Source organism: Sus scrofa, chromosome 3 (genome assembly GCF_054392235.1).
Source record: "Sus scrofa isolate SSC_HxYL_T2T_F1_AM1 chromosome 3, Sscrofa_HxYL_maternal_Yorkshire_Landrace_v2.0, whole genome shotgun sequence".
In the NCBI taxonomy this organism is placed as follows: Eukaryota; Metazoa; Chordata; class Mammalia; order Artiodactyla; family Suidae; genus Sus; species Sus scrofa.
In genome coordinates, this window is record NC_139385.1 from 14,587,370 (window position 1) to 14,598,937 (window position 11,568).

At 46.2% G+C, this 11,568-nt stretch overlaps 1 protein-coding gene and 2 long non-coding RNA genes across 11 annotated transcripts in view; 2 read left to right on the forward strand and 1 right to left on the reverse strand.

The window, feature by feature from the left end:
- Window positions 1-11,568, forward strand: part of AUTS2 (activator of transcription and developmental regulator AUTS2) — a 1,184,853-nt gene that overhangs the window by 1,108,964 nt on the left and 64,321 nt on the right.
- LOC146404416 (uncharacterized) lies at window positions 4,269-9,728 on the forward strand. Of its 2 annotated transcripts, none has more exons than XR_014840357.1 (2): window positions 4,269-5,960; window positions 7,402-9,728. It is a non-coding gene; the product is annotated as an uncharacterized LOC146404416 (long non-coding RNA). The 2 variants fall into 2 exon arrangements; XR_014840358.1 differs by having other exon boundaries at window positions 4,273-5,960; window positions 7,398-9,728.
- On the reverse strand, window positions 4,644-10,887 carry LOC146404417 (uncharacterized). Its single transcript, XR_014840381.1, has 3 exons — window positions 9,258-10,887; window positions 7,462-8,867; window positions 4,644-5,875 (listed from the first exon to the last, which is right to left on the reverse strand). It is a non-coding gene; the product is annotated as an uncharacterized LOC146404417 (long non-coding RNA).

Sequence of the window (11,568 nt, forward strand, 5' to 3'; positions counted from 1 at the left end):
CTCTAACCTATGTTTTTAGTTCATTAAATTAAACTCTTATATGGTTTGTGCTTATCGGTGGAAGGGACAAAAATTAGAGTGCTACCTAAAAACTAAAAGCACATGTGTGTGAAAATTAAAGCCATCACCCGTCCATCACAGCTCTGCTCAAATGCCACATCCTCCAGGAAGCCCTCCACCTTCCCAGGATTTGCACATTTGGCTCACCTTCCCTCCTTTCTTTCTTTCTTTTTTCTTTTTTTTTTTTTTTTTGGATTTTGTCTTTTTAGGGCCGCATCTGAGGCATATGGAGGTTCCCAGGCTAGGGGTCTAATCAGAGCTTCAGCTGCTGGCCTACGCCACAGCAATGCCAGATCCAAGCCGTGTCTGTGATCTATACCATAGCTCACGGCAACGCTGGATCCTTAACCCGCTGAGTGAGGCCAGGGATTGAACCTGCATCCTCATGGATCCTAGTCAGATTCATTTCCACTGTGCCACGATGGGAACTCCCTTTTTTTTTTTTTTTTTTTGTATTCACCTTGTCTTTCTTACAAGGATCCCAAATGCAGCTCCCTTCTCTTCTTCAGTGAACTCCCACCCCCTCCACGGTGACGGGCAGGGTGCTTTGTGTACAGTAGGGGCTGGATTTCTCATGGTTGTACCAGAGCAAATTAAAATGCAACCTCCTAAAAATTACCTCCAGTCTTGGGATTTGGGATGTAAGCAGAGAGTCTGAGTTGATGAAAGAACATAAGGAAAAGTTTGATTCTTAACTTGATCCACTCCGCCCCCTTGGCCGTGTTCGGTGATGGACAAACCCAAGCAGGTAGTTTCCAGGAGAGGAGCAGGAGTGGCCCACTCGCTGAGTGCAAGGGATTCCCATGTGCCGCTGTGTTTAGTTCATCCAGTCGCCCAGCCACAGGGGTCTTCCACCCATACGTAAACTGTCCTGTGACTGCTGGGTGACAGAGCCGGTTCTTGTGTCCCCCTCCTTCCCAATCTCCGGCTCTTCCCACGGTGCCAGCCCGGCCTCTGGTTTGGTAAATGCCTCTTGTTGACAACACAGTTTCTCAGCCTGAACTGATGGAGTATGTGTGGGAAGAATTACTGGTCCTGTGGTCCTAGCCTGGGAAAACCGGATCCGGGAGTTGTTGCACACAGCAGAGCAGGGAGCAGCCTTCCTTGCAGCTTGGGTCAAATCTGCTCGCCGCTTTATGTGGTGGAAGATTGGTTGGCATTGAACTTGGCCTCCCACAAAGCTCGACTGTATGTATTTATAGACGTGGGATTCAATCACAAATAGAAAAGGCCGTCGAGGAATTTCAAGTGATGGGACAGCACTTAGGACTGGAAATGTAGTAAAATAGTGGGACTGGTCTCTCTCTCTCTCTCTTTTTTTTTTTTTTTTTTTTTTGTCTTTTTGGGGCCACACCCTCAGCATATGGAGGTTCCCAGGCTAGAGGTCGAATTGGAGCTAAGCTGCTGGCCTACAGCACAGCCACAGCAACTCGGGATCCCAGCCACGTCTGCACCTTCCACCACAGCTCACAGCAATGCTGGATCCTTACACCACTGAGCAAGGCCAGGGGTCAAACCTGTGTCCTCGTGGATGCTAGTCAGATTTGTTTCTACTGAGCCACAACAGGAACTACCTCTTTTTTTTTTTTTTTTTGATTGACTGTCTAGAAGCTGCCACTTTGTTTGGGAACGCGCTCTTGGGGGGGGGTACACGTGGCAGGGCGAGACTGTGGGTTTCCTCATGGGAAGGCATTCATCTCTCAGTAAGCCTTGCTGGCTGATTCTTTCTAAGCCCAGCACCCAGTCTTAGTTTCTGGTGGCAGAGGTACAAGGAATCCCTGTTCTTCATCCATTTTCTGTGGACCTCCTTTCTGGAGGAGCCTCTAACCTTTCCTGGCCACTCATGTCTGGTGCTGGTCTCGGGCCCTGTGTGCCGGTCAGCCTCTCCCATAGTGATGCCTTTTGGGTTAGACTATCACTGTCAGGCCACTTATATTCTTTTTTTTTTTTTTTTTTGGAAAAATGCTACAGAGAGGTTCCCATTGTGGCTCAGCGGGTTAAGAACCCAACTAGCATTCGTGAGGACTTGGATTCCATCCCTGGCCTTGCTCAGTGGGTTAAGGATCCTGCATTGCCTCGAGCTGTGGTGTAGGTCGCAGATGTGGCTCAGATCCGGTATTACTGTGGCTGTGCTGTAGACTGGTGGCTGCAGCTCCGATTCAACCCCTTACCTGGGAACCTCCATATGCCACGGGTACGGCCCTAAAAAGACAAAAAAAAAAAAAAAAAAAGCTACAGATACCGCCCCCCCGCCACCAACCCCCGCTCCCTGCATGACTGAGAGGGGCCGGGCTGGCCTCCCTGCCTCCGTAGTAGAACAAGTGTCCATCCTAGCTCTCCCCCGTCTCTGCCCCTCCGGCAGCCTTTCCTTTTCTAATGCCTACTTATTTCCTTCTGCTCCTTAAGAAGATCCTTAGTTTAAAAAACAAATTAAGAGTTCCCATCGTGGCGCAGTGGTTGGCGAATCCGACTAGGAACCATGAGGTTTCGAGTTCCGTCCCTGGCCTTGCTCAGTGGGTTGACGATCCGGCGTTGCCCTGAGCTGTGGTGTAAGTTGCAGACGCAGCTCGGATCCCGTGTTGCTGTGGCTCTGGCGTGGGCCGGTGGCTACAGCTCCGATTGGACCCCTAGCCTGGGAACCTCCATATGCCGCGGAAGCGGCCCAAAGAAATAGCAAAAAGACAAAAAAATAAAAATAAAATGAAAAACAAATTAGAACTGTAACAATAAACATACAATCGACAGCTCTGTCCCTGCCGCTTTAAGACCTTAAAACAAACAGACCCTTTCTGGTCATCTTTCCCTGATCCCCTCTTCTCGGAAAATACCTTGCATTTGCATCTCTTTTGAGTCACATGTGTCCAGACCAGGACACACCAGGTGTCATGGTGAAATGTCACGATGAAAGGGAGGCAAATTGCTGCTAATGACTTCGGGAGCTCCCCCCATGGCTCAGCAGGATCGTTGGCCTCTTGGGAGCCACTGGGACGTGGATTCTTTCCATGACCCTACACAGTGGGTTAGTTGCGTTGCCGCAGCTATGGCTTAAGTCTCGACTGCGGCTCTGATCCCTCGCCTAGGAGCTCCATGTGTCATGGGGCAGCTAAAAATGACCAAAATAATAGTAATAATAATAATGATTTGGGGACAACTGGCCTTCGCCAACGAAGATTTGTGTTCCCCTGGTGACAGTTCAAGTTTGAGAGTTCGTGAACCTGCCTGAAGGCCCTGGTTATGGTAGTTAATGTTGACTGAGTGCCTACTCTGTGTTCTAATCATGTCCCGTGGAGTGATCTCGGAGCCCTCACTCTTGCCCCTTTTCAAGGCAGACAGTGTCGTTCACACCATTTTGACTCTGGGGAAACTGAGGCACAGAGAGTCTGGCAAGTCACCCAGGGTCCTACACCCAGTTCAGTGCTTCATCCTCATTTCCCACTACGTCAGCCCCCAGGCTGTCCTGTATCTTCTTCTGAGGTGTTTTCCAAATGTTTGTTGAATGAAAAGGGACGTACAGCGTAGACCAAAGTATCACCTTCTAGGATCCTGTGTTGCCATGAGCTGTGGTGTAGGTTGCAGATAGGGCTCGGATTCCGAGTTGCTGTGGCTGTGGTGTAGGCCGGCACCTGCAGCTCTGATTGGACCCCTAACCTGGGAATTTCCATATGCCATGGGTGCAGCCCTCAAAAGACAAAAAAGTATCACCTTCTGAGTATTTGCTTAGGGTTGCATAGCTCTGAAGGCCTCCTTAACAGGCAAGAAATTCTCAGTCCTCTTCTCCGATAGCAAATGGGGCCTGCATTGGAGCAGGCAGGGAACATCCTATCACTGTGAGTCTCTAAGACACAAATTTTAAAAACAAATGGAAAAGCCAGTTACACCCCACAAAGGTGAAGTTCTGTTTTTTTGTTTGTTCTTCTGTTTTTCTCACTTCCCAATTTTCCCATCTCTGGAGGCAGTTTAGAATGGGTTCCTGAAGAGCTGGAGGTAGCTTGGGGACTAGATATTAAGCTGTAAATTTCTTCCTTTTTTTTTTTTTTTTTTTTTCCCTTTTTAATGGCCACACCCACAGTGCGTGGAAGTTCCGGTGCCAGGGATTGCAACTGCCATGTACACCACAGCTGTGGCACCACAGGGTCCTTTAACCTACTGCACCAGGCCAGGGATTGAAACCAAGCCTCTGCACCTCCTGAGCCACTGCAGTCAGATTCTTTTTTTTTTTTTTTTTTTTTTTTTTTGTCTTTTGACTTTTTAGGACCATACCTGCAGCATGTGGAGATTCCCAAGCTAGGGGTCGAATCAGAGCTGTAGCTGCTGGCCTACACCACAGCCACAGCAACGCGGGATCTGAGCCATGTCTGCGACTTACACCACAGCTCACAGGAGTCTGAAAGCCTTTCCTGCCAACGTCGGAATCATTGCCCCATGGAGTGTATTATAGGCAGATCCACGGTTCACTGTGGAGCTTTTCCGTTTTATGCCATCAGGCTGCCAGGGGATTTGGTGAAACCTAAACTTACTTTGTTTGCTGTAATATTGACAGGACTCAAGAGTTTAAGGAAGTGGAGAGAGCTCGTGCTGCCTTAGGGATACTGTTGGGGTGTGAGCATCCATCATGCCTGCTGGTCTCAGAGTCACACGTCGGCAGGCTGGTCTGTTGGGATCATGCCTGGGGAGGGAGAGGTGGCCTTGAGGCGGCAGACAGCTGCTCTCGAACTTTCCAGTGTTCTTCCCTGCAGGCATGTTTCTGCAAGGGGTTGAGGAGAAGGAAGTGGTTAGTGGGGATCTTTTTAAAAAAATTTATTTATTTTTTATTACTCAATGAATTTTATTACATGTATAGCTGTACAACAGTCATCACAACCCAATTTTATATCATTTCCATCTCAAAGCCCTAATGGATCCCCCCACCCTCCAACCTCTCGTTTCAGTTTTCTTATTGCTGGTGTTTTTTGCGTGCAGTGCACGCACACACACACACACACACACACACGCACGTAGACACATTCATGCCCCTTCGCTTGCCCTGCCTCTCTCTGGAAAGGTGCTGTTAGCCTCACCACCAGACTCTTCCACGGTGGTGTTTCTCACCAGCTCAAGCCTGTTAACCCCCTTAGAATTGCCTTTGGGCTTTTGGCAGCCGAGGACTTTCTTTTAAACCCCTTCAGGTAACAGCACATCTCTCTACACGGCTGAGAGAGGCTTGCTGTGAAAAGCTTTCTCATGCCAGGGGCATCCGTTCCCGCGCACATGCCTCCCGGTTAGAAGGGGTGTCCCATGTCAGGTGACGGCGTAAAGAAATAGCTCGTGCCCCATAAAGCACAAGAGTCTTTAACAAGAGGGACCAGCACAGGGGCAGTTTTGAGAGGACGTGAAAGTACAATGGAAACAGCCATTCTATATGTCGGGACGATTTCAGTGGAAAACCAAAACCCCTTCGACTTGTCAGTATCAAGGATTTTTTAAAAACTATTGACTTATCTGATAGTAATAGTGGTAGTGCCCTTGGCTAAGTGCCAAGTACATGCCACCTGACACATTGCTGTGCCCCTGGTAAACATCTCTCTAATAGGTACAAGGGACCTCCAAGGCTGGTGTTGTCACTGCTTTGCCGCGGCTCAGACTCATGACTTGCTCCCATGACTGAGGTGTTTTGGAGCCAGAACTTCATTGGCGTATCCACCCATCCATTGATCAGATACTTGAGTGCCCCCTCGTGCCAGGACAGTGGACATTGAGATGGACATGGCTCTGTTCTTGGCAGCTCATGGTCCTGTGGGGTTGTCCGAGATTGACTCCAGGGCTATTGAACCATGACCTGTTTGTTTTGTTTTTTTTTAATTTTTCCTTCAGGAGATCCTGTCGTGGCTCAGTAGTTAATGAATCCGACTAGGAACCATGAGGTTGCGGGTTCGATCCCTGGCCTCGCTCAGTGGGTTAAGGATCTGGTGCTACCATGAGCTGTGGCGTAGGTTGCAGACGTGGCTCGGATCTGGTGTTGCTGTGGCTGCGGTGCAGGCCAGTGGCTACAGCTCCTATTAGACCCCTAGCCTGGGAACCTCCATATGCCGCAGGTGCAACCCTAGAAGAGGCAAAAAGACACACACACAAAAAGTTTTGCCTCCAGATTTTTTTCTTTTTTTTTTTTTTTTTTTGGTTTTGTTTTAGAATTGCAACCCTACAGAAATGTTGAAAGACTACAACAAATGTCTATGCACTCTTCATGTAGATCCACCAAATCTTAACATTTTGCCACACTTGGCTTTTAAATCTTTTTTTATTTCTTCTTATTTTTTTTGCTAAATCGTTTTAAGTGAAAAGTATCAGAATACTTCAGTTCTTCTCCTGTATTTTTCTACGGAACATCAATACCATCATCACCTAAAAAAAGTTTACTGCGATTCTGGAATTTTGTCTAAAGGTCATGTTGAACTTACCTTGTTTGTTTCCAAAGTGTGTGGGTGCATTTTTTCTCTTTTGGATCCACAGTCCAATCAGGGTTATGCTTTTGGCACGTCTCTGTGGCCTCTTGAAATCAGTGTTGAATTCCATCCCCCCTCCTCTCCCCCCACCACACCCTTTTCAAAGTGTGTTTTTTAAGTGACATGGACTTTTGGAAGGGCCCAGCCTCGTTGTCTTATAGGATAAACCTCATTATGAATATCCTCATAGTGGCAATTAACTTGGGACGCATTAACTGTTTAGTTATTTTAATCCCGTTTTTCTGTCAGCTTCCACACCACTTGAAACGATGAGTCCAGTTTTCTTAGCCATTTCTCTTGGATGTGTGTAAGTCGCTGCTTTGCATGTGCAGAAGAACTTCGGCATTTGTGTGCGGCGTGGTCGTTGTATTTTGTAGGCTGTAAATAATTACGATTCAGGCAGATGAGCCTTTGGAGCTCTGGATTCCAGTGGACTTTAAAGATTCGCCTCCCCACCCCCTAAATTTGCAGAGATTAGTTTAGTAGTTGCCAACAGCCCTGGAACTGGCAGAACGCTTAAGGCATAATCTTTTCATTAAAAAAGGATTTAACTAATTAGACTTGATTATCAAGCTGACAGGTTAATTGATAAGGGGAAGTGGGGCTCAGGCACTCTTAAGGTGGGAGTGAGCGTCCATTAAATTTAAATCATTAGTGCCCTCTGAAACATTCTTTTTTTTTTTTTTTTTCTTTTGTCTTTTTAGGGCCACACTTGTGGCATATGGAGGTTCCCAGGCTAGGGGTCGAATCCAAGCTGTAGCTGCTGACCTGCACCACAGCCACAGCAACTCAGAACCCAAGTCGAATCTGCAACCTACACCACAGCTCACGTCAACGCCAGATCCTTAACCCACTGAGTGAGGCCAGGGATCAAACCCGCATCCTCATGAATACAGGTCGGGTTTGTTAACCGCTGAGCCACGACATGGGAACTCCAGAACATTATTCTTTACGTTGAATTTTTTTTAAATTTTGTGTGTATGTCACCTTAATAAACCAGAAAACCACATCCCTTGCACATTCTTAAATGATCTGTAACGTGCTCATGTATTTTAGATCCAAACTGTTGTGAATTTTAGGGAGATTTAAAAACTGTCAGGTCCCGAAATACTGTCTTATAACTGTTATTGAAGGCCTAGTGGGCATGGGCCTGTTTTACCACATAACTTAGCTTTTACACCCAACCTTTTTAGTTCAGTTTAGTATTTAAATTTCATCTCTTCTAAAATAGAGCTGAGTGTTGGTTAAAACCAATGATTTGGTAACATATCAGAATTAGAAGCTGTCTCCAGATGGGGAGACGCAGCTAGGAGTTTAGAACCCAAGGTTTCTTAGATCACCTGCGAGGGCAGGGCTGGGGGCGGGGGGTGCCTTATGAGGGCACATTTCCCTAAGCCCACCCTTAGTCATGTGAAAGAGATGTTCTTTTTGAAACTCTCATCTGAAGTTGATACACACGCCCTTCCAGATTGAACATTGGGGGGAAAAAAGAACATTTCAGCGCCTCTGGGTTCTCAGTTACATGGTTAAACTGGGAGACAGTGAGTGCCCCCCCCCCAGCCAAGACCTTGACAATGGGAGAATTTCCTGACCCAGTCGGAGTTCTAATGGGCACTTAGGGCTCAGAGAGGCCAAAGAAGCTAGAAGCTGCCCAGGGCCGGGGTGCTGGTACATGGTACACCTGGAGTTGGCAGAAGGACCCCAGAGCCACTCTGGTGAAGGAGCACGTCCCTTGAGTCAGACAGTCACCAAGTGTCCAGGGGGACACTGTATGTACAAAGTACTTTGGGACTTCCAGAGAAAACACGGACTTAAGGGCGTTCTAATTGCCCAAGAGAAACACTATTTTAATTTACCTTTCTGCGTTGTAGAGATAAATACTCACATAGCCCCAACTTTTATTTGTATCGTCCATAAAGGAAATGTCTCTTGCACATATGATGAGTTTCATGTTACAGGTTATTGGCTGCATATAAAATTGGTGTAGGAGCTATAACCTAGAACATAAAATTCAAAAATAAAAATCAGGTACCCCTGAAACGAACCTTTTGTTTATAGACCTTCCAAGTATATACCTGGACAACTCCTTTTAAAAAGAGGAAATACTGGAGTTCCCATTGTGGTTCAGTGGGTTAGGAACCCGACTAGTAACCATGAGGATGTGGGTTCAAACCCTGGCCCACTCAGTGGGTTAAGGATCCAGTGTTGCCGTGAGCTGTGGTGTGGGTCACAGATGCAGCTCAGATCTGGTGTGGCTGTGGCTGTGGGGTAGGCCAGTAGCTGCAGCTCTGATTCGACCCCTAGCCTGGGAATGTCCATACGCTGCAGCTGTGGCCCTAAAAAGAAAAAAAAATAAAAGGGGGAAATGTACTCATTTTGGGGAGAGGCATGTACCTTTGGATGTTTTCCTATGTCCTTATCAGTGATTTGATTCCGTATTTGATTTATACCCTGTGGGTGTAGAAAGTGATATCAAAACTGGATTCTCTGTGTCTAGTATATTTAACAAAAAAGCAAGGTTATCACAAGAAGTAAAGCATCTCTGCTTTTGGAAGAAAGAAAAGTTTCATTTCTGTCCTCAAATTCTTTGTTAGGTTGTAAAGTGGCAGCTTACTGCAAAAACTGGATTCATAGGCTTTTGTCTACATGGGTCATTTATTTTCTTCCTTCCTTCCTTCCTTCCTTCCTTCCTTCCTTTTTGTCTTTTTAGGGCCGCACTCATAGCACATGGAAGCTTCCAGGCCCTGGGTCGAATCGGATCTGTAGCTGCCAGCCTACACCACAGCCACAGCCCCAGCAACACAGGTGCCGAGCTGCATCTATGACCTACACCACAGGTCACGGCAGTGTCGGATCCATAACCCACTGAGCAAGGCCAGGGATTGAACCCGAGTCCTCATGGATGCTAGTCAGATTCATTTCCATGCAGCCACAACAGGAATTCCACCTACCTGGATATTTTTCAGTGATGCTGTGCATTAACCAACCTGTTGCCTCTGTTACCCAGTGTACCACTGACTTATTACTAGTCTTTCGGAGGGTAGGGGATGAGAAATACCACCAGGTTAAACTGCTGTGGTGACTGCAAGAAACGTCTGTATTTCAGAAACATTAAAATGGAAGGGCGTGGGGGAAAAAATGTAATTGTAATGTATACATGTAAGGATAACCTGACCCCCTTGCTGTACAGTGGGAAAATAAAAAAAAAATATTAAAAAAAAAATGGAATGGGGGCCATGGGAGAATTATGTCTTAGACATGAAGAAATATGGTCTGTATTATATGTCACATGCTATATCACGTGTTACGGTTTGTCTACCCAAACTGTGACTTACGGATCTTTGGAGAAAGAGAGCGAGGAGGTTGGGACGTTTAGTGAGACAGAGAAATGACCTTCCTTCCAAGACTTAGACCACGTTACACTGAATTTGCAAAGTGGGGTCACCCTTTTCCTCTATTGTACGTCTTCTCGGGAATGAGTGCAGGCGGACCATGAGCAGAGGTCCGTTGTCAGCACCCCGAAAGCCTGTTTGAAATGTCATTTGCTGGGAACATTCCATGGGCAGTGACCATCATGTGCCATATTAAAAGGGTGTTTTGGGTGGAATGGAAATCATGATGCCAGGACCGCAGTCCTCTTTCATCAGGGCAACTGTTGAAGAGAATTATGTCGTAAAAATGAATGAGATTTGGGAACAGCTTTGTGGGTCCCATGTCCTGTGCTGGACTGTCAACACCGAATGCATTTTGCTTTGCCAAATGCCTGAGGATTTGCCGTTGAGCAAAGGTACATGACGAATGATGAAGCAGTGACATTCCGTGATGAGTCCTAATCTGCCGCCGGCGGGGATCTATTGTCTCTGATTTAAGAATGTGGATGGAGGTTTCCGCCAAGACTTGAGGTTAAGCCTCTTCGGTGTGTTTGGTACCAATCGGTACAGCTAGAGAAGATGAAAGCTCAGAAGTAGCCTCATTGCCCCCCACTAGCGATAAGGAGCCAAATAAACAGATACTGGACTGTTCTTAATCAGACTCACCTTTAAACAAAGCATCCGCAAGATGGAAGGACTATGGCCGGGTTGTTTTTCGTCCGAGTCAAGATGTAGAGTGTTCAATTTTAGGATGTGAATTTGGAAATTTTTCACATTTTAAGCAAAAGAGCAGGAAGATAATGGAAGATATTTTAACACCTGGAAGATTTTACACAGAGACAGTTGTGTTTGTTAGAAACCCTTATCTGTTTTCTTACAAGGGGAAGATTCCAAGGAATATTTTTGGTATCCCCGATGCATATATTTGAATGAAAAGTGGCATGTCTTTAAAAAAAAAAAAAAAAAAAAAAAAAAAACAGTTACATCCTGGGTGCATTTCTCATTGCTGGAATTAGTGAATGGCTCTATGAAAATAGACTTGCTTTTAAACCTTCGTCGCATATATTTATATAGTCAGTTTCTCAGTATGTTGGCATTTCCAGCCAATTTGGTATCTGATATTGGCCCTTTTAAATTTCTGTGGCTTAAAATACGAAGAGTAGGAAGAAGATAAACAGAGACAAAAACACAAACTCATTGAGCGAAAATACCATGGTATAAAGGGAACCTGCTGTAACAGTCTGTCCCAGGAATTTTGAGAAGATGAAATCTTAAGCGTTAAGAAATCCAGAGGCCCTGTCCAGCTTATTGCTGTCGGAGTACCTCAGGGCCCTCTAATCCCCCAGTTTAGAGGATCATATTGTCAAATCAGAGAGGCTCAAACGCAATAGCATCTTCTGGAACCCGAGTGACCCGTATTGAGAGCGGATCTTGTGCTTTTGTTCTTTTGAGAAGCGGGTGTAAAGGATAACAGGCTGGACTATCTTATTTTAAAGCCTCTAAAAAGCCACTTCTCTCTTCCTCACTCCCCTTCCGCTCAGCTTTTTGAGTCTCTGATCAGGTAAATTCTAAGGGCAGGTGCTTGTGAAGCCTCAGTAGACTTCAGTTTTTGGTTCTCGGGACCAGCTTTCCCCTTCCTCATCCATTAGAACTAACGG